The following is a 5,985-nucleotide window of genomic DNA, read 5'->3' on the forward strand; positions in this document are numbered from 1 at the left end:
GGACTAACATGGGAGAACAGCCCGAGCCGCCTTGCCTCCTTGCTACCAGGCTCATAACACGTAGGGAACTGTCATACGTCCATTCCTCTTACATTATAAACCACCTTCTCTACGGCGGACACGATAATTTACTAAAAGGTGTTGATCAAAAGATCAACAAGGAGGGAATTGTGGAAGGGAAGTTAATGAGTTATCAATTTAGAAGCATGCTGGGAATATTGACTATATTTTAACACTGCTTTTGAGCGAAAATAAGTAGGTCAAGTAATGTAAATTAAATACTGCTTCGTATGGTGTACGGGTCTTATGATAAGGTGTTCTTCCGAAGGACAACAAAATGCGTACTCGAATTGTTTTTCAACCAAGGGCAAAATATTTATATTTCCTCTTGCATATGTTCCCAAGCTTTTTCTCTTCAAGCTTGTTTATTTCACACTATAAATATAATGGTTTTTGACTGTATTACTCAGAGTGCAGTGCACTAGCTTTTGCAACAGGAACACGCTCCACAAATATATTTGTGTCAATAAATTTCTTTAAATCGAACCTCGAGGAATTTGTCTTTATTATGATTTCCATGACAGTAGTATCGGCGGTTTACGGGGCTATTTTGGAGGAGGAGAAGGCGCTGCTAGAAGGGATCAAGGCAAAGCGGAAGGAAGAGTTGGGAGAGGGTATGGAGGAGGGGTTCTCGTGTGAGGTGCTCCGGAGGGTGAACGCCTCCACCTCGTGTGCGAGGTTGGGGCTGATACAGCTGAAGGTGGTGTATAGAGCGCACCTTACAAGGGCGAGGATGAGCCGGCTCTTTGAGGGGGTAGATGTGTGTGAACATTGCGGGGGAGGCCCCGCAAACCACGTTCATGTTTTGGTCCTGTCCAAAGCTGGAGAATTACTGGAAGGAGGTGTTTAGGGTAATCTCTAAAGTGGTGCACGTGAAACTGGACCCGGGCTCTCGGGAGGCCATATTCAGGGTGTCGGACCAGCCAGGGTTGGAAAGGGGAGCGGAGGCAGATGCTGTAGCCTTCGCCTTGTTGATCGCCCGAAGGCGGATCCTGTAAGGGTGGAGATCAACCTCTCCACCCTGTGCCGTGGGATGGCGGGGGGGGGGGGGGGGGGGGGGGGGCAGGGTCTGCTGGAATTCTTGATGCTTGAAAAGGTCAAATTTGAACTGAGGTGAAGGATGGGAGGATTCTACAATTCATTGGCGTTATTCATTATGCACTTTCAAGAATTGCATCACATCGAACATTAGGGTGTGGGGGCTGGGAGGGGGGACTGCATGTGTTAATGGTGACCATGGGTGATTCCTGATTCCTCTTTGTTATTTGTTTATGTTAACATGCGGGCCAATGTCTGGGGTTTGGTGGGAGGATGGGATCGTTGTTATTGATATGGGGATTGATATTACCATAAGACATAGGAGCGGAAGTAAGGCCATTCGGCCCATCGAGTCCACTCCACCATTCAATCATGGCTGATTTCAACTCCACTTACCCGCGCTCTCTCCATAGCCCTTAATTCCTCGAGAAATCAAGAATTTATCAACTTCTGTCTTAAAGACACTCAACGTCCCGGCCGCCACCGCCCTCTGTGGCAATGAATTTCACAGACACACCACTAAAAAATTTCTCATATTTGTTCTAAAGTGACTCCCTTTTATTCTAAGACTGTGCCCCCAGGTCCTAGTCTCCCCTGCTAATGGAAACAACTTCCCTACGTCCACCCTATCTAATCCATTACTTATCTTGTAAGTTTCTATTAGATCTCCCCTCAACCTCCTAAACTCCAATGAATATAATCCCAGGATCCTCAGACGTTCATCGTATGTTAGGCCTACCATTCCTGGGATCATCCGTGAGAATCTCCGCTGGATCCGCTCCAGTGCCAGTATGTCCTTCCTGAGGTGTGGGGCCCAAAATTGCTCACAGTATTCTAAATGGGGCCGAACTAATGCTTTATAAAGCTTCAGAAGCACATCCCTGCTTTTATATTCCAAGCCTCTTGAGATAAATGACAACATTGCATTTGCTTTCTGAATTACGGACTCAACCTGCAAGTTTACCTTTAGAGAATCCTGGACTAGGACTCCCAAGTCCCTTTGCACTTCAGCATTATGAATTTTGTCACCGTTTGGAAAAATGAATAGAGGCATGGACTATTTTCTAAAGTGCAAGGCCTCGCACTTGCCCACATTGAATTTCATCAGCCATTTCTTGGACCACTCTCCTAAACTGTCTAAATCTTTCTGCAGCCTCCCCACCTCCTCCATACTACCTGCCCCTCCACCTATCTTTGTATCATCGGCAAACTTAGCCAGAATGCCCCCAGTCCCGTCATCTAGATCGTTAATATATAAAGAGAACAGCTGTGGCCCCAACACTGAACCCTGCGGGACACCACTCGTCACCGGTTGCCATTCCGAAAAATAACCTTTTGTCCCAACTCTCTGCCTTCCGCCTGACAGCCAATCCATGTTAGTACCTTGCCTCGAATACCATGGGCCCTTATTTTACTCAGCAGTCTCCCATGAGGCATCTTATCAAAGGCCTTTGGAAGTCAAGATAGATAACATCCATTGGCTCTCCTTGGTCTAACCTATTTGTTATCTCGTCAAAGAACTCTAACAGGTTTGTCAGGCACGACCTCCCCTTACTAAATCTATGCTGACTTGTCCTAATCCGACCCTGCACTTCCAAGAATTTAGAAATCTCATCCTTAACAATGGATTCTAGAATCTTGCCAACAACCGAGGTTAGGTTAATTGGCCTATAATTTTCCATCTTTTTCCTTGTTCCCTTCTTGAACAGGGGGGTTACAACAGCGATTTTCCAATCCTCTGGGACTTTCCCTGACTCCAGTGACTTTTGATAGATCATAACTAACGCCTCCACTATTTCTTCAGCTATCTCCTTTAGAACTCTAGGATGTAGCCCATCTGGGCCCGGAGATTTATCAATTTTTAGACCTCTTAGCACTTTCTCCTTTGTGATGGCTACCATATTCAACTCTGCCCCCTGACTCTCCTGAATTGTTGGGATATTACTCATGTCTTCTACTGTGAAGACTTATGCAAAGTACTTATTTAGTTCCTCAGCTATTTCTTTGTCTCCCATCACTAAATTACCAGCATCATTTTGGAGCGGCCCAATGTCTACTTTTGCCTCCCATTTGTTTTTAATGTACTTAAAGAAACTTTTACTATCATTCCTAATGTTACTGGCTAGCCTACCTTCATATTTGATCCTCTCTTTCCTTACTTCTCTCTTTGTTATCCTGTTTGTTTTCGTAGCCTTCCCAATCTTCTGACTTCTCACTACTCTTTGCCACATTATCGGCTTTCTCTTTTGCTTTGATACATTCCCTAACTTCCTTTGTCAGCCATGGCTGCCTAATCCCCCCTCTGATAACCTTTCTTTTCTTTGGGATGAACCTCTGTACTGTGTCCTCAATTACTCCCAGAAACTCCTGCCATTGCTGTTCTACTGTCTTTCCCACTAGGCTCTGCTCCCAGTCAATTTTCGTCAGTTCCTCCCTCATGCCCCTTTAGTTACCTTTATTTAACTGTAACACCTTTACATCTGATTCTACCTTCTTTCTTTCAAATTGCAGATAGAATTCTACCACATTATGATCACTGCCTCCTAAGTGTTCCCTTACTTTAAGATCTTTAATCAAGTCTGGCTCGTTACATAACACTAAGTCCAGAATGGCCTGTTCCCTCGTGGGCTCCATCACAAGCTGTTCCAAAAAGCCCTCCTGTAAACATTCAATGAATTCCCTTTCCTTGGGTCCACTGGCAGCATTATTTACCCAGTCCACTTGCATATTGAAGTCCCCCATGATCACGGTGACCTTGCCTTTCTGACATGCACTTTCTATTTCGTGGTGCATTTTGTGCCCCTGGTCCTGACCACTGTTAGGAGGCCTGTACATAACTCCCATTATGGTTTTTTTGCCTTTGTGGTTCCTCAACTCTACCCACAGACTCCACATCATCTGACCCTATGTTGTTTAGTGCTATTGATTTAATTTCATTCCTAATTAACAAAGCAACCCCACCCCCTCTGCCCACCTCTGTCTTTTCGATAGGTTGTGAATCCCTGGATGTTTAAATACCAGTCCTGAATCCCCTGCAACCAAGTCTCTGTGATGCCTACCACATCATACCTGCCAGTCACAATCTGGGCCACAAGCTCATCTACCTTGTTCCGTACACTGCGCGCATTTAAATATAGCACCTTTAATTCTCTATTGACCAATTGTTTATTGTTGGGTGTAAATTTGGGAGAAAGTGTAGAATAAAATTATATATATTTTTTTAAATTTGAAGATCTGGTATGTGCACCTTAAAATCTCTGTTCTTCTATTTTGTTAATATTTCCATCTAGGATACATTTTCCCTATAAAATAAGCAGTGGGCAGCAGTGGTTAGTAGAGTTGCCTTACAGCCCCAGGGTCAAAGGTTTGATTCCCGGCTTGGGTCACTGTCTGTGCGGGGTCTGCACGTTCACCCAGTGTCTGCGTGGGTTTCCTCCGGGTGCTCCGGTTTCCTCCCACAATCCAAAGATGTGGTTAGGTGGATTGGCCACACCAAATTGCCCGTAGTGTCCAAAAAGGTGGGTGGGGTTACTGGGTAACAGGGGGATAGGGTGGAGGTGTGGCCTTGGGTAGGGTGCTCTTTCCAAGGGCCAGTGCAGACTCGATGGGCCGAATGGACTCCTTCTGCACTGCAAATTCTATGATTATGTATAAGGCACCAGACACAGCAGACAAACACTAAATTACAACTTGTTCTTATCACAAGATGCGTCCAATGCAAATGTGAAATATGCAAACACTGATTGAAATTTCAGCAGTCTACTTTATGATAAAAGGCGAAGATCTGACATTTCCTTTTGTAATTGACTTACCCGAGCATAGGATCTTTACATTATCAATATCACATTTTTGTAAACAAAATACTGCCAAATTCAGTTTTTTTTTTCTTGTATATGTTCAACACCACTTGGTAAGTAAATTTACTGAAAGTGTGTTTGTCAAGCTGCTTTCACTTATAAATATTTCAGAACCTTTTGGAAAATAATGAGAACCTAAACGGAGATAAATTGTCATGACAAAGAAGTCACAATACTTATGGTGAGCTACGTTGTGCACCTCGAAACTTACAGTTCAGTGTCAACATTTCAAAAACACCTTAGCATCCCGAGCCTGCAATTATATGCTGCATTAAAGCAAGCTATCAAACATCAAAATTAACATTAGAAAATCCTGATCCCACCTCTAAAGGCTAGCATCCATCTAACAAAAATTTTAAATCTCTTTTCCTAACAAGGTGTGTGTGTGACTTTGCCTGCAGCAAATAAAATCCCACCCAAAAGTCAAAAAGATGGACTGAGATCTCAAAAGCTGCATGTTGCCCATTACAACTATAAATAGTGGCTAGAAAGTAAATAAGGGATTCAATTTGATCAACAATTAAAAGGTTAAAGATGAATTGGAGGCATGGATTCAGTGAGAAAGAACCATTAATGACAATCTATTTTCTAAAATAAATTAGACTCAAATACTTTGATATCAAGTTAAACCATGACAACAGGACAAGAGACCATAGGTACCAGCTTTAAAAGGAATCCAGAACTGACACCAGAAGCATTTCTTCCCAGTGACAGATACATTGAATGGTCTTCTAAGTAGTGAAGGTAAAAACTCAGAAGTGATTCAAGAAACAGTTCAAAACTGATGGTTGGGCGTTTCACAAGTCAGATGGGTCAAATGGCCTCCCTCGTCTGCACATACGTTTTTGTTTAGATCCTAAAAAAGTTTCAAAATTTAATATGGAACTAATTATGTAATTACATATTAAAAACATATGGGACATTTCATGAATGCCATTCCATGTGGAATAAATATCAAAGAACTAATCTCAACTTTCAGCAGCTGACATTTTCGAGATCATGCGCAAAAAGTACACAAAACCTGCAGAGG

The sequence above is a fragment of the Scyliorhinus torazame genome, chromosome 7 (assembly GCF_047496885.1).
Source record: "Scyliorhinus torazame isolate Kashiwa2021f chromosome 7, sScyTor2.1, whole genome shotgun sequence".
NCBI classification, from domain to species: Eukaryota; Metazoa; Chordata; class Chondrichthyes; order Carcharhiniformes; family Scyliorhinidae; genus Scyliorhinus; species Scyliorhinus torazame.